The 22,310-nt window shown below is 43.1% G+C and overlaps 1 pseudogene; it reads left to right on the top strand.

The window, feature by feature from the left end:
• Positions 1 to 470: 470 nt before the first annotated feature.
• Positions 471 to 15,320, top strand: LOC130865757 (POU domain, class 5, transcription factor 1-like; annotated as a pseudogene).
• The last annotated feature ends 6,990 nt before the right edge of the window (positions 15,321 to 22,310 follow it).

The raw sequence follows: 22,310 nt of genomic DNA on the forward strand, positions 1-22,310 counted from the left end.
CTATCCTGAGTGAGTTAAGCCAGACCCAAAAAGAGGAACATGGGATGTACTCACTCATATTTGGTTTCTAGCCATAAATAAAGGACATTGAGACTATAATTCGTGATTCTAGAGAAGCTAAATAAGAAGGTGAACCCAAAGAAAAACATATAAGCATCCTCCTGAATATTAACCTTCATCAGGCAATGAAAGAAGACAGAGACAGAAACCAACATTGGAACACTGGACTGAAGTTTCACGATCCAAAGGAGGAGCAGAAGGAGAGAGAGCACGAGCAAGGAACTCAGGACCGCAAGGGGTGCACCCACACACTGAGGCAATGGGGATGTTCTATCAGGAACTCACCAAGGCCAGCGGGCCGGGGTCTGAAAAAGCATGGGACAAAACCGATCTAGCTGAACATAACGGACAATGAGGACTACTGAGAACTGAAGAACAATGGCAATGGGTTCTTGATCCTATTGCACGCAATGCGCAATGGCTTTGTGGGAGCCCAGGTAGTTTGGATGCTCACCTTAATAACCTTAATAGACCTGGATGGAGGTGGGTGGTCCTTGGACCTCCCACAGGGCAGGGAAACCTGCTTGCTCTTTGGGCTGAGGAGGGAGGAAGACTTGATTCGGGGAGGGAGGGAATGGGAGGTGGTGGCGGGGAAGAGGCAGAAATCTTTTTTTTTTTTTTGGTTTTTTCGAGACAGGGTTTCTCTGTGGTTTTGGAGCCTGTCCTGGAACTAGCTCTTGTAGACCAGGCTGGTCTCGAACTCACAGAGATCCGCCTGCCTCTGCCTCCCAAGTGCTGGGATTAAAGGCGTGCGCCACCACCGCCCAGCACAGAAATCTTTAATAATTAAATAAATAAATTAATTAATAAAAAAACAGAAAAATAAATAAATAAAAGGTGGGTGTGTTTCCTATAAAATTCAGAAACAACCCAGAGATACCACTACTTCCAATCTTTCAAAAATAGTTAGAAGACTTAGAGTAACAAGGCAAGAGAAAGAAAGAAAGGAGTACAACTAAGGAAGAAAGAGCTCTAGGGTGGTGGTCCCTCTGTGGGGAAAGCACTTACAAGTATTAATTGGAGTTCAAATGCCTGATACCCATGTAAATATCTGAAGGGAGTGAGAAATAAAACGTAACATGCCAGCACTGAAAAATCAAAAAGCAAAAACGAGTCTCCTCAAAGCTACCTGGCTGGCTAGGATTAGTCAAATCAGAGACTTCTAGATGCAATGAGAAATCCTCAAAAAAGTAAAGTGAAGAGCACTCTGGGAAGATGACCAGTATCAACTTAGGTTTGTTTGGTCTTGCTGTTTTGATCCTGGGCTGCCTTAATCAACAGACTATTTGGCATTTCCTGAAAATTGTATAATAACACTTTTTTTTATAGCTAAATAAAATTCAGTTGTGTGTATATAGGCATTTCTGATTCTTCCATTTCCTGGTGAGCATCTGTGATGAATCCATTCCCTTGCTGTTATGAAGGGAAGAAGCAGTAAACATGGATGAGTAGGTATCATTCTTTTGCCTGTGACAAAAAGTTATATGAGCTTTGTGGCAGTTCTATGTTTGCTGAGTTTTATGGTAGTTCTCTATTTTCCTGATCTAGAGAAAAAAACAACTTAATATTTATATGGATAGACAAAAGATTTCAAGTTGTTAAAGCACAGGAAATACCCACAAGAATTTATAAATAGGATGAAAGGAAATGAAAGAGCTACTGCACAGAACAAGAGACTCTCTGTAGAATAAAAGACAACCTGTGGAGTGGCAGAGAGCATTCATAACTGTGCTCTCAGAGGCAGACTATTATCTAGAACGTATAAAGACCTGAAAATATTAAATACTAAGCTACAAAACTTGCAATAAGTAAATGCACAATCAGATGGCAAGACAGTAACTGTCAATAATTTTCAGAAAAAAGTCCGAAGTCTGCGTCTATTAGAACCCTTAAAGATTGACATCTCAGAACACCTAAATGCTGAATACCAAATGCTGATGAAAATGTGCAGAAACAAGAACGCTAGCGCTGCTGCTGATAAAAATATGTGAGAAGACACTGTGGAAAGCTCAGTAGAGGTTTCAAAAACTTACAAATAGAATTTCTATATCACCCACTACTCCTGTCTGTACCCAACGGAATATAAAGACTAGTCACAGAGAAACTTGAACATTTGTGGATACTGATGCACTCCTCACAGTGGCTCAGTACTGGAACCTGAATAGATGTCTATGAAGTGATCAACACGTAAAGAAAATGTATACGTGTACAAGGGGATTTAATTTAGTTTTAATGGAATATGAAATCATGAAATTTACAGGACTGTAGCAAGATATGGAAATTATAAAACTTTCAGCTTGCTCTTTAAAATCAAACCATCTGTGAGCCTTCTTTCACAGGCGCCCCTCAGATTTCAATATTTTATATGTATTATGAGTGAGCAGGCATAGCTGATGAAATTAGTGAGGGGATCGTGAGAGGTTTAAAAAGAGTACCTAAGGAAAAGACAATGAAAAAAAGGGGGACTATATAATACATGAGAGTTTAAAATAGAATGGCAACTAATGAGACCAAAGAACAAGAGGAACCAGGGGAACAGAAAGGAGAGTTCTGGGTATCAAAAGTACTAATATATATGAAGATAACAGAAATGCGGTAAGCTGACATTCAGCTTGTGAAGTTACATAGAGGAATTAGGGAAATTCTTGTGCTATTTTTGCGAAGAACATGGTTTCATTCTATCCATGTTCTGAGAACTGGAATAGAGTTGAATTTAAGGATAATGAAGTAATTTGTTTTAAAGAGGAAATTTTAAGACAGGAGAGCATTCAGCCCATGCTACGGTTACATTTTTGTGTACTTCCCTGAGGCGATAGAAAACAAAATATTTGTTTAGAGGTATCAAAATTGCACAATTTGTCAATAAGGAAATTATCTTGAGCAATGTGAGTTTTGAATCCAAGGCCCGTGCTGAAGCAGAAACTGTGATTGCACAGAAATAAGATAAATGTGCTGAGGGTAAGATCATCTTTTCTAAAGTCTCAACTTGTGGGAAGGTATACTGATAAGGAGATCCCAAGCTACAAATGAAGCTGAAGAGTTTCCCCACTTCTCAAATGTGATTGTTTAGAGACTTGTTTCTGCGGGGTGAGCACACAGAAGGAAATGTGACAAAAGATGACCAAGCTCAAATGACACAAAGCAAACCCTCTTTCCCAGAGCTTAAAACTGGCATCATGAGGAGCAGTCAGACTGAAGTCAGGCTGAAACCCAGAGGTGTAACCAAATCATATATCTCTGTGTCCATGATCTGTGACTTGCAAAAGAAGCTAAGACCCTAAGCAATAGTGGAGAGAGTGCCCGAACTGGCCTTGTCCTGTAGTCAGACTGATGAATATCTTAAATGTCACCACAGAACCTTCATCCAGCAACTGATGGAAACAGACAAAGGCCTCCACTGGAGCACTGGGCTGAGCTCCCAAAGTCCAGTTGAAGAGTGGGAGGAGTGAGAGTATGAGCAAAGAGGTCAAGACCATGATGGGGACACCCACTGAAACGGTCTATCTGAGCTAATAGGAGCTTACCAACTCCAGCAGGACAGGGAAGGAACCAGCATAGGACCAAACTAGACCCTCAGAATGTGTTTGACAGTTGCATGGCTGGGGCAGACTGCGGGGTCACTGGCAGTGTCACCAGGATTTATCTTTACTGCTTGTACTGGCTTTTGGGGAACCCATTCCCTTTGGGTGGTTACTTGTCTGAGCCTAGATATAATAGGGAGGGCCTTGAACCTTCCCCAAAGTAATGAGCCTAACATTCTCTGAGGAGTGGATGGGGGTTAGGGAGGGGAGAAAGGTGGAGAGGATTGGAGGGGGAGGGATTGGGAACTGGGATTGGTATGTAAAATAAATATAGTTTGTTTTCTTTTTTAAAAAATAAAAAAATGAAATATGTAACTTTTTGTTTCATTGTACCAGGACTATTAAGAGATTGTCTTGTTTCTCAGAAGACCCTTTGGTCCGTTAAATCAGGTTTGAATTGGTAAAATCTATAGGTACTTCTGAAGTTATACTGTTGTATTTTCAATTGAGGTACCTTGAAATAATGGAGATTACGGACAGAAGTTATGGATGGAAAGTAGCATATTGGGATGTCAAGTTCAGAAGAGATGGGTTGTGATGATGTATAATGTATAATTTCTTAGGAACAGAGCCCATAGGCAAGCTCCTGGGGAATTTTATTGATTTAGTGAACTAGGTTGGAAGTACTTGTTTGTAGTTGGCTTTGGAGGTTGTACAATGAAGCAATAGATAGCTGGCTTCCCAATTTCTGTAGATGACACCACTGGAGAAAGGTGTCAAATTGTGGGAACATGCAGTTCTGTCTTTTGTGTATTGACAGTTAACTTGCCCTATTCCCTCAAAGAAAGATGACTTTACATTATTGATCTTCTGTGGAAAAGTAACCTTGTAAATGTCTTCACTCATTATTTAAGAAATCAGCCTAGCACCTTTCTTATTCTGATAATTAATTGCATAATTTGCTATAACCAAGGACAGGAACTAAAAAGATATGTTATAATTTCTTATTCTTTAAAAAATGTGTGTATTTGTATCCATTGCTGTAGGAAATCTTAGAGCTTGTGGTTACCCACCTACGGGGGCACAGCCTCTTAGACCATATATGCTGACACAGAGCCTGCGTCCACCCCTTCCTCCTTTTTGCTGGCTGCTCGTTCAGATTGTTGAATTGTGGGATTCTATCTCTGTCCACCGTTCAAGCAGAGAATTTTGATTTGTGAGTTTACCCCTAAATAAATAACTATCTATTTCTCAATTCTGAGGTAGTGTGGGATTTCTTTTGAACATCCGTTTATCACTTGGTGCCTATGTGGATTTAAACTCCATGCCTTTCAGGTGAACTACCAAGCCATTCCACGGCCTAGACAGTCTCCCAAGCCTGCCATCTCGTCTTGCTCTTGCCTAAGCATTTTTTTTTTGTAGAATCCCCATCACAACGGAGTTTACTGTGTGCAGATTTCATTACCAATGCAACTTTTAGTAACTTTTTTGCTAATACTATGGATTGTATTATGTGAGGCTTATATGACTATGGTGATATTTCAGTTTATTGGTATTAGGTTTTAGTTTTCTTCTCCATATTCTATCATTAAGAAAGAATATGGCACTCTTAGGAATGATATAATCTTTACAGACTAATTATGAACAGCTAGTTGACAGGATTAATACAATCAAAAATCAAAGGTTATCTGAAAAAGTTAATATTACAGACAAAATTGAATCCATATCCAAGGTTACTAAGAAGTCATCTGAAAGAATTCATACTGTTGAATTTGACAATCATAAGTTGTTAAAAAGTTATGATAAGTTAACAGAAAAAAAATGTATCTCCAGGATGGCAATCTGCACAATATTCAAATAAAGTCCAAGGAGGAGATGTTATCTTTAAAGGAGAAAATTTAAACCTTGGAATCACAGGTGCAGAATGAAGACCAGGGACTAGATGCTTCAATGAAATCACTAGAAATATATACAGGCCATGAGATTCAGGCTTTACAAATGACAATAATAAAAAAATTTGAAATGATTGAGGAAATTATTGGAGCTGATGAACAAGGAAAGAAGGCACAAGAACAGGATGCAACATCACCAGTGGCTGTCAGAGATGGCTTACCCAGAGTTTTAGCTTCCTACCCTGTAATTTATTCTGACAAAGCATCAAGTTGTAAAGGCTCAAAAGGATCCAAAGAAGGTTGATGGATACCTATAGGAATGAATGATCTTAAAGAAATTAAGCAAGTTGTTCTAACTTATGGCTTGCATTTGGGCAATTTTGATACAAACCGCTGTGTAAGTTGGTGTCGGAGACTGGTAATTTCTTCATAATCTGTATAGAGAAAGTTCTCTGTAGATGCAAACTTACCCCAAGGAAGCAGAAGTCTGAGTGCCTCATTGGAATTTCCAGGGCCTCTTCAGTTGATGGTTGGTACCTCATCTTAACTCTTTTCATTTAAAAAGGAAAGGAATGTGTATGAGCATTTGCCTGCATGTGTGTCTGTGCCTTGGGTGCATGCAGTGCTCACAGGGGCCAGAAAAGTCTATGAAATCCCCCGGGGTCACAGACAGACATGAGCTGCCAAGCACGTGCCAGTAATTGAACCCAGGTTCTCTGCAAGAGCAGCCTTTTGACCTCGGAGCCATCTCTCCAACCTGTACAATTAGCACAGTAATCTAACTGGTTGCACTCAGGTAACATATTTTTAGTAGAGGTTGTATTGGTTTTGGGCTCTAGGAATTTAGATCTAAGATAAAGGTACCTCCCAGAGGGAGTTCCCTTTGGGAGATTAAAAAGAGCAATCTTCCAGTCTAAATTCTGGAGTTTTTTTTATCTTAAATATACTGATTAATAAGAATTTTAATGAAAGGGTAAAAAAAGTGAATCATTCTAATCATGATGCTTTGGTTTTAGAAATGAAGAAGGTCTACGTGAGTAGTCATAACTAAAGCATGGTTGACGTCATTGGAAAGTTGGTTCAGTAATTAACTAAGAGCTCTGGCTGCTCTTTCTGGGGACCTGACTTTGGACCCCCACACCCACATGGTTTTTCACAACCATTCATAGCTCCAGGTCCTGGGCATCTGATGCTCTTTTTTTGACCTCCTCAGGAACTGCACACCCATAATGCGCATGCAAATATGTGGGCAAAACACTCACACATTAAATAAATAAATCAATAAATCAATCAATGAATAAAATTTAAAAAGTGAAAAGTGTGGTTAATGAGACAATGCAATTTACCCACATTTGCAGTTTGGACTGTTGGAAACTACTCTTCTCCTAAGAATGCATTCTAAAGGTTTTACTTCATAGTCACAGCATGTTAAATCAGGCAATGGGTGGACAATAAGGACCAGAAATAACAGCTCAAGATAACTAATTTTGGGGCCAGCAACATTCCAATTCTTTCCAGTTATAAACTTCTAATCAGTCATTGAGTCTTACATGTACACCCATGTATAAACATCGGTACCCTAGCTAGTCTTATGTCAGTTTGACACAGCTAGAGTCACCTGATAGGAGGGAACCTGTGGTAGCCCACGTGTGACTCAGTTTCCATCTGGAGTCATTACTGATTTAAAGAAGTCATTTGAGTTCAAATTTGCCTCTTCTGCCTGCAACTTTGAGGGCTGTGAGAAACGTCCAAGTTAGACCATAAGAAAGAGCATTTTTGCCCAGATGAGAGAGCGCATTATTCTATTAAGATTTGGGCTGGTGTATGCCAGTCAGAGGGACACTTTTCGTTGGAGATTAGAAGCTGTTTGCTAACTGAATTCTTGTATGAGATAATGCACCTGCTTGAGCTTCCTCCCAAGGGCAGTGCAGGGAGGCGGTTAGCTGACTATACTGCTCTTTGTTCTGCCTTTTGCCTGTAACTAGTATACATGCTGGCTGGGAATAAACTCGGGACTGCTGTCCTCCTGGTCTGTTCTGTGTTTTCTCCTCCTTTCTCCCACCCTGCCATTTCCTATAACCTTGCACCCCTCCCAGGTACGCCCTGCTGCTTCCTGCCAGAGCAGGCACTCCAACAGGAGCCTCAATGGAGAAAATGCCTCCTGAAGATTCAGCAGCAGGGCATTTTCTTAATTAGTAATCAATGAGGGTGGGCCCAGCCTATTGTGGGTGGTGCCACACCCACAAAGCCTGCCTAACAAAGCAGGCTGAGCCAGCCATAGGTACCAAGTCAGTAGCAGCACCCCTCCAAGGCCTCCGCATCAGCTCCTGCCTCCAGGTTCCTGTCCTGTTTGAGTTCCTGTCCTGACTTCCTTCGATGATGAACAGTGATATGGACGTATAAGACAAATAAACCCTTTCTCCCAAGCTTGCTTTTGGTCATGGTGTTTCATCACAGCAATAGAAATCCTAACTAAGATAACCAGGATGGCAATTTTGTTTTTCCCTGAGAACTTTAGTTGACACCTTTCTGGATCATTTTGGGGATAGGACTGGGGTTGCAACTGCACTACTGGGCTTCCTTGATCCCAACACAAGGACCAGAGAGAGAGAGGCATGTCTTTCTCCCTCTTCCTCCATCATTTGATGGCTGGTCTTTCGGACCCAAGCCTTCCATTCCAAGTCAGGAATTGAGGTCACAGATGTGAGTCATCACTCATGTAAGGTAGCAAGGCTGGGCTACAACCATCAGGGCTTCAGCTTCCTTCAGAGCGTTTTAAATGATAAAAGAAAACAATCCCATATGAGGTATTTGTTTTATAATAACATATGAGGAGATGTAGGGACCAGCTGTAGATAAATTCATTTCTATGTTGCATGAGGGTGTCAGAAAAATTTCAGAATATTTAAGTTAGATGCATAAATAATATTATATTTAGAGTTCCCAACTAGTTTAGTATCATGGATGAAAATAAAAATATGATATATGGGTCTATAGGATCACTAGTAACCAAAGAAGGGATTGGGGCAAAATTATAAACTGTAGATACATTAGTATGCTTGGACAGCTGTAACAAAATGCTGTTGTGGATGGATTAAACAATTGACATTTTCTTCCTCTGGGTTCTGGATGTTAGAAGTTCAAGACCAGGGTTCCCGGTAACTTGCTTGGTGGCTTGCCGATGTGTGCCTTCTCACTGTGTCTCATTCGCCCCTTTGTTGGGGCAAGGAGAGAAATAAGGAGAGAGGGAGAAGAGACGGTCCTGCGCTGTTCTAAGACTAGTCCTAATGCGTTAAGACACACCCTGAAAACTCACTCAATGTTATCTCCTAGAGACCCCTCCAAGACAGTCACATGTGACCTGCACTTCAATCTGTGAATCAGAGACACAGTTTAGTCCTATCAATCACTGTGAATTATATAACACTTGGTATTTGGATATTAAATATTGAAGCAGTGATGATGGTGATGGGGAGGTAGATAGGATGAGAATAATTTTACATGAAATTTTATTTTCTCTTTCCAAGTATCTGGAGCCATCACCTTGAAATTGGAAAAACAAAAGCAAAACAAGACTTCTGTTGATACTGGGCAAGTGAGAAAACTTTGAGACTCTTGTGTTGCTAGACTTACCCCCACCCAGACACAACTTGTGATGTTCTGCTCTCCTCAGGTTTACAACCGTGGAGATCAGCAAAAGTTACAAGAGCCAAATTAGTTAGAATTAAACTCTCATAGCCTACTACTTCAGATTCCCAAACATGAAGTAAAATGAGCCGCACTTGGGAGAGAGGAAAGTAGGTGAGCTGTACAACACTGCCCCAGGTCTGTTGCCCTGCGGTATACAGAAAGCCATGAGCTCACACTTCTGTGTGGTTTGTTTTGCTTGCTGTTTTGATTTGCCCACTCTAGCCTCGAACTCGCGATTTCTCTGCCTCCTCTTCTTCAACGTTTGCTTGCTGGCATGTACTGCAGCAGTCCAAACATAGAGTCTGGATCTTTGTCTCTCCCTTCCAGGAAGCATCACTCGTGATGGACCTTTGAAACCGAACAGTTTGTTTGTTTGTAAGACAAAATTTAAAGACTAATTTAAACCCAGAGTATCTCAGACTTGTAGGTGTTTAAATTGTTGTGGAGCAACCGATGCTGTCATTTAGTGTTTTCCTGTCATTCATTTTTATTCCGCTCGTCAAGTTCTCTTGTAAGAGACTGTTTACTATGTTTAGTGTGTGTTTCTAAACACTTGCTCTGGAAAGAACTTGAATAAAGACATTTGTAAAACACTGTCATTTCATTTACCTGTTACTCCTAAATCCAAATGTATTAAAAACCTGTCCTTTGCATAAAAAAATTAACAAGTGATAATAAATATACTTTAAATAAGCCAAACACAAAGTCTCAGTTGAAAAAAAAATAAAAGATATAAAGAAAAGTCAAGGGGTTGGGGACCTGGAAAAATAGTTAGACACTTGTCCAGTATATATCTAGTACACACAGATCTCTGGGGTTAATTTGAAAAAAAAAAGTAAGTTTTAACAGGGCACACTACACACCCAGAATCCTGTCATTTGGAGAGATGAGTTGGGAAAACATAATTTCAAGGCTAGACTGGGTGACATGATGAATTCCACTCTAGTCTGAGCTCTATAGTGAGATACAGTACAGCGCAGATCAAGTAGAAACTTGAGAATTGAAAAGTACAATAACCAAAAATATGCAGCTTGATAAATGAATTAATGCTAGGAAGTAGAAAACAAGAATCAGTGAACTTCACCATTTACATACAGAATGACTCGATCTAAACAAAACAGAGAAAATAGACCCCACACTCCCCAGAATGGACAGGTGCTGGTGTGACTATAACCAAAGAGCTGACTTTGGTGTCATTGTGAGTTTGAGCAAGCAGAAAGTTAGACCTGAGAGAACCCAGGAGACTAGACCAGTCTATTGGTAGCTCTACACCTGAAGGTCAGACTCCCCCTTCTTGGCTAACCATCCTTGAAGCTGGAGTTAGGTTCCTTCCAGTATCAGAAACTGCAGGCACCAAGGGAGCGTTCCCAGTTGCCGCATGTACGTACTAATGAAAAGTCCCACTATTCTATTGCTGTGAAGGGACGCCATGACCAAGGCAGCTCTTACGAAAGAAAGCATTTCATTGGGGACCTGCTTACAGCTTCAGACTTCATTATCATCATGCCGGGGAGCATGGCAGCTTGCAGGTAGGCATGGTGCTGGTGAAGTAGCTGAGTTTCACATCCTATTCCTTATGGGGGGGGGAGAGAGAGAGAGAGAGAGAGAGAGAGAGAGAGAGAGAGGAGAGAGATACACAGAGACAGAGACAGAGAGAGATACAGAGACAGACAGACAGACAGACAGAGAGGGACGAGAGAGGGAGGAGAGAGAGAGAGAGAGAGAGAGAGAGAGAGAGAGAGAGAGAGGGAGAGAGAGAGAGAGAGAGAGAGAGAGAGAGAGAGAGAGAGAGAGACCGGGCCTAGCATGCGCTTTTGAAACTTCAAAGCCCAGGCTCTATGACATACTTCCTTCAACAAGGACACACCCCTAATCTTTCTAATTCTAACAGAGGAGTTTCTTTTCCTGGTGACTAAGCATTCTTGAACAAGGTATGAGCCTATGGGGAAAGCCTCATCCAAAACATCAGAAGTCTCTATCTTCAAAAGGCCTCATCTTAATTTTAATATTTTAGTGTGGTTTTGGCCATGCCTTCTCTGGGCTATTCAAGATTATCACGGCAGAAAGTAGTCCGAGAGGAAGGCCTGTTACGCCATTTTAAGCAAGTGTTTCTCTGAAGAGAAAGGGACCCTGACATATCAGGAAGCCAGGCTGTAAGAAGAGTCACTATAGGACAGCTCTGGAGGCTGGAGCCATAACAGGACAGTTCAGCTCTGGAGGGAAAGGGTATCCTGAGTTGTCAGGAAGCCGGGATATACCTAGAGCTGCTATAGGGACAGCTCTGGAGGGGCAGAGCCTCAATAGGACAGCTGAGCCCTTAAGGGAAACTATCTTCACTTGTTGGGAAGATATCTGAAGCTGGGCTTCAGTGGGGGATGGTCTCCTGGCAGGATACAGCAACACTGCTCCTCTCCTAGAGAGAGCTGTTACAGCTGAGCTTTGTTTGGCCCCTTCTAGGGGGTTTCCCATCAGAGCTCCACTGCTCTCTGGCCCAAGATGTTACTTTTTCAGCTTCACTCTGCTAAAGGGGAAAGCCCTGCAGAAATGTAAACAATCGCCTCCGCTACCAGGAAAATTTGTTACTTTCTTCTGCTCAGTCTTGTTCAATCCCGAGGGAACTTCTCAGCAAGGTATTTTTCTGCTCAGGCCTGAAGCATTGTCTCAACAAGGTTCTTCTGTTCTGCTCAGGTGAATAAAGATCTCCATGGAAGACTCTTTTTAGAAAGATTTATTTGGAAAGGAGCAATCCAGGAGAGTGGCTGCCTCTGCCAGGGTGGAAAAGTACAGCCTACTACTGAACAGGCAGAAGGGCTTTTATAGGACTTTTTTAAGGGTATAGATGAACACCCCAATATTGGCAGCAGGTTGACAAATACTCAGGAGCCTTTGAAAATACAAAGACAGATCCTCTAGCTTACAGATCTAAGTGCTGAAGTTGCTTCCACATCCCCAACACACTTGGTGAGCACCCTCATGAAAGACTTTGGGAACAGTGAGGAGGATTGTCATTTTAGGTAAAAGAGTGTTGAGTGTGCTCAAAGTCTTAGCTAGAACAATAAGACAAGAAAAAGAAATAAAAAGAATGGAGATTAGAAGTTAGACATCCCAGTATCAGTTTTTGCAGATGGCATTATCCTTAAAAGAGTCTAATACCTCCAGTAGAAAACTCTTATTCTGATATACACTTTCAGCACCGTAGCAGGGTACAAAAATGACCTACAAAAATCAACAGCCTTTCCATACGCTAACAATGAACTCATGGAGAAAGAAATTAAGTGGAGAAAAGCAAAGCAAAAAACTCCAGGAAATGGAACCAACCTAAATGATCATCAATGGACGAAGGGATTCATGCATTCATTCAATGCATCATTGTTTGGGACAAATACACATGCACAAATGGAGTCTTCTAGCCATAAAGAGAAAAGAAAAAGAAAATGAAATGTTCAGGAAAATGAGCAGAACAGATCATGCTAAACAAAATAAAGCAGACTCAGAAATATTGAAAGTTTCCCTCTACACATAGGAGAGAGAGAGAGAGAGAGAGAGAGAGAGAGAATGAATGAAAGTAGGAAGCAGAGGGGCAACAGAGTTCCTCAGAGTGGGGGAGGGGAATGAAGCTAATGGAATACACATGACAGGGAAGTAGAAGATCTCTTTGTGGACAGAAAGAGCTCTGTATTGTAAGAGGGATTGGGGGGGGGGGTGTTGAGAGACACTGGTGCCTGGATGCCTGAAATAAGTGGAAACTTGGGGCATAGGAGGATTAACTCTGAAGATCCAGAACCACTCCTAGCCCTGTCCTACTTCATGATGCTATAACTGTAAAGTCAATGGGAGTGTTTAAAGCAATGGTTCTTATAGGAGCCCGTTCCTACCAAGTCAGTGAGGGGTTCCTGGATTGGGGGTCATCAAGGCTGAATAAATGTCAGATGAAAGGGACAGAGACAGAAAACACAGGATAGAATCGGGAAGTCTGTTTGGTTATGCTGAAGAAGCCAAACAGCCCAGAGTTTATTTCAGAACTTGCTTGTATAGAAAAGCAGAACAAGGCTGGGCGATGGTGGCACACGCCTTTAATCCCAGCATTTGGGAGGCAGAGGCAGACGAATCTCTGTGAGTTCGAGACCAGCCTGGTCTACAAGAGCTAGTTCCAGGACAGGCTCCAAAGCCACAGAGAAACCCTGTCTCGAAAAACCAATAAAAGAAGAAGAAAAGAAAAGAAAAGCAGAACAAAGCACAGCACAGATGGTCAGTCAGTGTCTAACCACAAGCCCATGTCTGTCCTTGAGTGAGCAGCCTCCTTCCCAACATGTGCATGCTGCTTTGGAGCAGCCTTCCTTTCTATCTTGATGCTCCTGAGGTTTGTCATCAGCAGTATACTGTCTACTAGATAGAGTGTTCTTTTCTCATGGGCTACAACAGAAGTCTCTCACAGCCCTCAAGTTTATTGGAAAAAAGCAGAGTAGGCAAACTTGAATTCAAAAGACTTATAAGTCAGAATGGACATTAGATGGAAACTGAGTCACACATGGGCTCCCACAGGTTCTCAATCTTCCTAATGCTGGGACCTTTTAATACTGTTCCTCATGTTGTGGTGACCCCCGACCACACAATTATTTTCATTGCTGCTGCTAGGAATCATAATATAAATACCTGTGTTTTCCTATGGTCTTAGGCAGCCCCAGTGAAAGGGTCCTTAGACCCAAGGGGGTCATGACCCACAAATGGAGAAGCATTGGTTAGCATTGGTTAAGGACAGTGCAAGCAGCAGCCTTTCTAGGGAAACTTGGAGCTCTATGCCCATTATCCTCTCATGAGCACAGGTGCAGCTGGGGAGAAATAGTCCCCAGGTGCCCACAGGTCTGTGGCTCTTGAAAAGAATGCTTTAACGGTGGCTGGCAAACTGACTAAACGCAATTCCAAAAAAAAGCTCCCAGAATACCCTAGTTAACCACAGTGTCATCAAGAAAAGAGCAAGCACATCAACATATCCTCACTACTCTTGAAAAGCACTCGCCCGAGGAAGGAATTGGAGAAAATTAATTTTTCAAGCAGTTGATATAATGATTTTACCTCTGGGTCCCTAGGTGAACCTCTGTCCATCAGGCACCCAGCTTGGGGTGTCTGATTTTCCCCATAGACATACACCTAGCTTCAGACATCGCCTGCTGAGATCACCAGGAGTGATGGATAGATCAGGAGGGTTGGAGCTAGGCTGGGTGGACCCTCCAATCTGACTAAGCTTGCAAGACCCTCCGAGTTGACCTGGAAACGAGCCAGGGATTGGGACAGGCTCAGAGTTGTTCAGGACCTTTCTCTGTCTCCTGCCATATGAGTTCTGTGGAGGGGTGGCATACTGTGGACCTCAGGTTGGAGTGGGCCTGCGGTCCACAATCATCTTGAAGAGTTTACAGCCTGAGGGTCAAGGAGAAAAGCAACTCAGAGTGGGCCTCCCCTGGACCCACTGCCATGAAGGTGGGACCAAATCCTGAGGAGTCCCAGGATCTGAAGGCCCCGCAGAAAGAACTAGAGCAGTTTGCTAAGCCGCTGAAGCGGAAGGGGACCCCTCGTGGATATGCCATCTGACATTACCTTGGGCTTCTCGTCGGAAAGGTTCACCCAGATGACCATTTGCCTCTTTGAGGACCTGCGTCTCAGTTGCAAGAACGTGTGTAAGCTGCTGATGAAGAGGACGGAGGAGGCTGACAGCAGCCTGTAGAAGATAAGCGAAGCGGAGACCTGGTGAGGGCTGCTAGAGGAAGCAGCGGAGGATTGACAGTCGCTTTAGAGGGAGCCCGGAGAAGGTGTTTCTGCAGTGCCCGCAGCCCACCCTGCAGCAGATCAGCAGCACCGTGGAGCAGCTTGGGCTGGGAAATGATGTGGTCTGAGTGCGGGTTTATAACCGGTGCCGAAGGGAGACGATTAAGTATCCACTATTCCCAAATAAGAGGAATATGAGGTCGCAGTGTCCCCTTTCCCAGGGCGGCCTGTATCATTTCCTCTGACTCCAGGGCCCTATTTTGGTGCCCCAGGCTATAAGAATCCCAACTTCACCACAATGTACTGTTCAGGGCCATTTCTAGGAGGAGAGTCTTTCCCTCTTCCCTGCTGTTCCTGTCATTGCTTCAATACCTTCAAACTAAGGCGCCCCACCTGACCGAGGATGGAGGAAGAACCCAAAGCCTGTTGCACTGCGGCTGTGGGATTGAGTTCTTCAGTTACTGGATGGAGGCCATGAGGGGGGAAGTAATGCAGGGGAGAAGTTCAGTGATGACATTTATTATGAGCCCATTCTCATCATCCTGCAGCCTTGGACACAGAAGGGAAAGAAGGACGGACGGAAAGAAGGAAGGAAAGAAGGAAGGGAGGAAGGGAGGAATTTACCTCTGAGGAGTGAGTCTCAGCCTTTGAACACATGGAATCACCCCCTAGGGAGGTTTACGGAACACTTGAGCCCACACTCAGAGATTGTGATTTTATGAGTCTGAGTACAACCGCTTGTTTTACATTTTCAAAACTTCCACAGACCAGAAAAAATTACAATCTCCAGGCAAAGCTGAAAACCACAGTGCCCGGGCTTAGCTTGCTAGGAAGGCTAAAAGTGAAAAAATGATTGAGGCAGAAGTTTAGAAAGCACAGTGCCTTCCACATATGCAACTTCAAAGGAGATATAGTGCTTTTTAAAATGTGGAAAAGAACCAGAAATGCTCAGGAAATGCAAAGGAAGGTTGGCTAAGAGCAGCCCAACAAGGACCCTGGGCAGATGGCCCGTTGTGGGCAGTCTGTGGGAACTTTACTGAGGCCTTGGCCTTTCTGGACTCATTCAAGACAAATTTGTCAAAAGTAAAAAATTATTTAAAAACCGATAAGAGTACGAAATATACAATTAAAACCCTACAAGGATTATTATTCTCTTGAAAACTACCTCTGTCGCGTGGATTAGCACACGTCCCCAAGGTTTCCGTCGCTTGCCAGAGCTCAAGGACCCTTTGTGTGGATGAGCCAGGAGGTGTGACTCTCAGGTTTTATCAGCAGGGCATCTGCCACTCTTCTTCACAAACACAGCTTCTTCTGGGGTGTTACAGAAAACATACATGTTTCACTGGAGGGACGGGAGAGGTGCGGGAGGAAGGGAAACAAAGCGCATGCCTGAGGTGCTGCTTGGAGCACCTGGGGCTTTCTTAGAGACAACAAATTCATAAGCTGAGGAAGAGGTTAAAGTTGTTGAACTTTATCTTAATGAGAAGATACTAATTTGAGAGAGCAGTTCAGATCTGTGGCTTATCATGGAACTTTAGTTTATTAATGAATTAGTGAGAAGATGGTATCAATTACATTTGGTAGAATAATTTTCCTTCTTTGACACCTGAAATTTGCATATGACAAAATTGATGTGATATCAAGAGTACTGTATGATGATTTAAAGCTCTATAATAGTCACGAGGACAACTATTAAACAGTCTTTTGGAGGAGGGGGAGAAATACTTGTTCAAAAGAAAAATAATCGAGAGCTAGATAGCATCATTAAATTTGGAAGTAAACTCAAATTTTATGTCATGAGGTTAATCTGAGCGTACTTTCTCAAATTAGTTTTCTGCACATTTTAAGAGGAAAAACTAGTCTTTCATGTTACTAAAATTAAATAAAATCACTTTCATAGAAAGTAGAAGAGGGGAGTAGCACCCACAGGATTCTATGTAGAAAATCTCTGTGTAGGACAACAATCAGAATAATGACAGAAAAGGATATCTATATCTAAAAATTGATATCTACCTCAGAAGATTAAAAAAAAAGGAAACATTGCTATTCCTAGAAAGTTCTAGAAGGGTTCCAGTCAGCTGGGCCTCACTCTTTCTCTAGAATCAGGTAATGTGAATGAAGCTATTGAGCCCTCTGACCAAGACTTAGTTACGCCCTGCAATGGTGGTGGGCTGCATTGGCCAGCTGGGAGGCCAGGGCCACTCCTGCTTTAATGACTTGGGTAGAGTAGATTTGCTCGGGAAATTTGGGATTAGCTTCATGTGGTACTCTGGTACTCTTGCATGTTTCCAATGAGGTCATACAGACAAGACTTCCCCTCCATCTGAGCTTAGCAGGATGCCTGTAGATACCTCATAGAGAACACACCATTGCGAGATAGTTTCTTATCCTTGTCTTATGAGAGATTCTTTCTCATCCATCTCCTACGTTTGGTTCCAGTTGAGCTCAGAACTTCCCACCTCACGGTAGACGGTAGTATCTGAGAGTCCCTTTGTAGCTTGTCTCAACATTAGGAGAATGAGCCACTGGTGCGAGCTGTTGGTCATTTTCTTTCTGTGGACTGGAGGCCTAAGGAGCTGACACTTTTTCTGTTCCGTGTGTCTTAGTGATTAGCTTCCTGAATTTGTGTGGATGCCCAAAACCTCACGACTATGGGCTCATTGAGTCTTTGCTGGTTACAGGTATGAAATTATACCCAGCCACGCTCATGGCCCCAACAATGACAGTTGTGATCTCGTCACCTGAATAAGGAGCTCCGAAGGAGGGCGTGTGTCATAAGGTTGGCCATGTATGTCTGTGGGACCAAGTCCACCTAATAGCCAGGAAGTCCATGATATACGTCTTCTGCCTTTAAGTTCTTTGGCATCCTTCTCTATGCCCTAATCCCTGCATGAGGCTTTGAGGTTGAACTTCTTCAGCATTATGGTCTGGATGGGGTGACCAGAAAAGACACACGAGATTTCCAAGAATCTACACAACCCATGTTAGCACCAACAGCATCGCCACCACCACTGGATCCTCCATGGGGCAGGGGGGCAGGGGTCAATTGTTTCTGTAGTTCATGAAAACAACCATTTTCTGCCTCTCCTTTCTTCAAGTTCATGAATTTTGTGGCCGACCAACTTCTATGTTTCCAGTTCTCCAATCCCTTCCTACCTCTGCTTAGGAACCACAGACAGCTCAGTGTAAGCTCGGGAACTTTCCTTGCCAACTCCACCCAGCCTGTGGCACTGAGGAAGACTTAGCAGATGCTGCATTATGTTTCCGATTCTGTCTGAAAATGATGGATTCCTCATGATTCATCCTGTAGCAGCTAGGGAAATGCTTTCTGCTTTTCTCTGTCTTCGTGAAACTGAAACTAAATGCATTCATTTCTTCCTGCGTCTGGGTTTAAAGGGAGCCGGTAGAGATCACAGAAACCTGTCCTCATTTCCTGGGAGCAACTAGACAGCTGTGCAGTAAGGTTGGGTTTGTGAAGTGGTCCATTAAGTATTAGTTGCTTTGTTGTTAACCAGGTTGTTATATTACATTGCCTGGCAATGTGAGACCAAGCAGAGTAACTTGAAAAGAATGTCTGATGCTGCCATCTGGTGGCATATGACAGCTGCAGAACTGTTACAATATGAGCTTTAGACCTTGTTTTTTTAAAACAAAAAGCAAAAAATAATATTTTATGTTTGTACCCAATAGACAGATGCTAGTCCTGGTCATACCCAAAGAAACTTCCCTTTGCAGTAAATAGTAGTGAATGCCGAGACTCATGGCTGCTCAAGGTGCTGAGAAAACGTGAAAATTGAATGCTCGTTCCTAGACAGTACCTATACTATACTGTCCTGTCTAAGGTTCAGGAAACATGCCCAAAGAGAAGAGAGACAAATGTAAGAACTAGAAGACAGAGAAAGGGGCTGGGAAATGCTGTGTTCTAGGCATGACATGGCTATGCAGTCAATCTTGCAGCGGTTATGCCTGCCTCCATTGACGGGGCCTGCACAAGATAGGGCCTGACATCAATCAAGCCTGGACAAAGATTGGTGAGATGGTATCCCATCTCGATGACATACTGGCCACTGGTAGATTCTGAGGAGAAAGCAGGCATTGTCTTCCCTTGGCTATTCACAGGAGAACCTGTGACTAGTTCAAAAGGCTCCCACAACGACTTCAAAACCAATATTCACAAACAGCCCTTCTTAAACTCAGTGGGTCACAAGCAAACACAAAGATGTAAATACAAGAAAGGGACTCATAAAGAGTAAAGAGTGAGGGGGAGTTGATAGAATTAGAAGGGAGATGGGGGAGTGGGCTGAGTAGCCCTTATATATGCATCTATCAAAGGAGAAAATTAATAAGAGTTAGATATAAAAGAACCAGTGCTGGGACTAGAAAGATGACTCGGGTTAAGAGCACTGGCTGTTCTTCCAGAGACATAAGTTCAATTTCCAGAACCCTCATGGCAACTTACAACTGCCAGTAACTCCAGTCCAGGAAATCTGATACGATACCCTCATACCAACACACATAAAATAAAGTTAACTGAATTATTTTTTTTTAAAAAAAGGAACAATGCAGATCCAATTTTTATGGATTCAACTTGATTTCAGAATGAATTAAATACTACATACATATTTTCTACTATAAAATATTACTTAGAGGGGCTGGAGAGATGGCTCAGTGGTTAAGAGCATTGCCTGCTCTTCCAAAGGTCCTGAGTTCAATTCCCAGCAACCACATGGTGGCTCACAACCATCTGTAATGAGGTCTGCTGTATACATAATAAATAAATGAATAAATAAATATTTAAAAAAAAAATATTACTTAGAAACCTCTTCCAATACTTCATGGAGAAACAACTACATTATCTTAAAGACATTTTTCCCAGTGTAACTGCAATGTATGTACCTCTGGATGGTGTAGGTTAGCAAAGGATAGCACTTGATGTCAAGAGAATTATTAAGATATTTGACTCAGTTCCTTCATTTGTATCCTGGAAGAATGCTATACCCACTTCTTAGGGTTGATGTGAAAATGAACGACCCTTTGAGTGAAAGGGGTAGGGTCTCGGGTATCCTCTGAGGGAGGTGAAGCTGTTGTTCATGGAGTGAGAGATAGTGTTTTAATGTTGTGTAAGTTTGTGTGTAGAATCGGTTTGCCCAGTAAGTCTGATAAAATGCTAAAAGAGCGGTCCTGCCCATGCCGAATGCTGACCCGTCCTGCTGCCGACCGGACCCACCACCTTGGCTCCTCTGGGCCTGAGGGAGGCCTCAAGCAGCACTGTGGGGAGTGGGCTGATCCAGGATATGAGATTATATCAACCCTCCAGGATATGAGATTATATCAACCCTCCAGGGTATGAGATTATATCAACCCTCCAGGATATGAGATTATATCAACCCTCCAGGGTTTCTCTGCAGCTTTGGAGCCTGTCGTGGAACTCACTACATGACTTCAGCCAGTTTTCCTACCCCTGCTGTGCTGGACTGGCACATTCTGAAGCTGTCTTTCATCGGGAAGCCTGATTCTGGTCCAGTCAAGATGGGGGCCTCCCAGAAGACTTCCTGCCCAACTGGTGCCCCTTCACCCTATGGATGGATTCCTTACTGAAGCTCAATCCCCATGCTATGATGTGAACTCTCTGATGGCTGGACACTTAACTCTAGAGAACTGAGACTTGTGTTATCTTTTCCCACGAAAAACGTCCTGGTGACTGGTGGGTGAGTTCCCTTCATCCCCAGGAAGCTATAACGAGCAGATCTGTGACCCTTATAAGCCCTACACACTCAGCCTCTCTGGAGACTTGAGCACCTTAGCTGCCCAAGGTCAGTTATGTGTGACAGTTGGTGACAGAATCATCAATGGAATTTCCTGGGGGAGGGGCCAGAAAAGCATAGTGAAAGGCAGTTGGGTGGCTACAAGCCGTATCCCTGAACACCGGAGGAATTTCTATTTAATTATTATTAATATTATTATTTATAACGTGACACTGTTACTCATAGACTGTCCCAAACACTGAAGATAAGCTGAGTATTACTTCAAGAAGATCAGCATGTTTTAAACATCATCAACAGCGTGAAAGGACCCTTCTGGAAACTGTATTTTCCATGGGGAACTGTGAGTGTGTGCCTGGCTTGTGGTCATGGGAAGCAGGGATCTGACGAGATTACAATTAGTCCTCATCTGCTGCATCAATAGTACTGCTACCCAGCTACAGGAGCCTATACCAAAAGCAGAAAACCCTCGGAAGGACATCAGGTCAGCCTGAGCTCTAAGCACATGACCCTGGCCTTTCGTTCCTCAGCAGACGGCAGCGAGATACAACCATCTGTGTGTCTAGCACCTCTCTCAGGCATTCACCTGGTCCCTGTCAAAGCAGTGGCTTTTGCCTCCCTTTCTCCAGGATGGTCTGTCTCCATGGAGCCTCTCCAGAACTAGTGTGATATGCTTGGGGATTCATGTACAAGCACACCTAGTGAACTGTAGGCCCATATTTCTATATGATATGGCAGCCAGGCTCTCAAGCTATAGTGGTCACATAGCCTTCCAGACAGGCTGCCTGCCGCTGCCCTAACAAAGGATCAGGATGTTGCTTTGCTCCCGTCTTTGTGATTTGGAGGATGCCTGAAAAAAGGCGCTAAGTCAGCCTATGTGACTGAGCTAGAACACTGGCCAGGAAAACGTGACTGCAAGCACAGGTAGTTATGGACGTGACGAAAAGCCATTCACCTGGTTACCTAGGAAACAGAATGCTAATGTATTTCCTCCTCAGTTTATGTTTTGATATATAAGGCTGTTTGGAGAATAAAGAGGAAAATAATTTTCAAGATGTGAACTCAGGACTTCATGAGGGACCACTGAAAATCTCCCTCCCGATAAAGCCATGTGAGTTGTGTCTTTATTCCTTTGCCTCCACACCAGTCCAGAGAGAGATAGTTTATGTTGGGGTCTGATCCAGAGAAATAATTTATGGTCCAGGCTAACACCGGACCCCAACAGTGAACACTGTAACAGTAATTTACACAACGAAAAGCAGACAATTTGTTAAAAGCAATATTTAAGTGAACACAACATTGAAAACATCCAGAAGAATAAAAAGGGGAGGGGAAGCTGCCTGTGGGTCTGGAAACGCTGCTGGGTTGAAATAAGGGGGAGATTCGGTGGGGAACAATAGAACTGGTGCTGTCTGCAGAGCAGATAGATGAGGGACGTTTAGAGGAGCAAGTGAGCCGGGACAATCCCTGGATCCCCCGGATGAAGTTGCACTGTGTCTGCTGACGTGGGAAGAGGTCGAGCATCTGCAGCATCCCCGACTGCTACCCCAGCTGTACACGGGACACGGGACACAGGACCTTACATTGGATTATCTGATTTTCGGCTGCTCTGGTTCTTGCTGGTT

Source organism: Chionomys nivalis, chromosome 24 (genome assembly GCF_950005125.1).
Source record: "Chionomys nivalis chromosome 24, mChiNiv1.1, whole genome shotgun sequence".
In the NCBI taxonomy this organism is placed as follows: Eukaryota; Metazoa; Chordata; class Mammalia; order Rodentia; family Cricetidae; genus Chionomys; species Chionomys nivalis.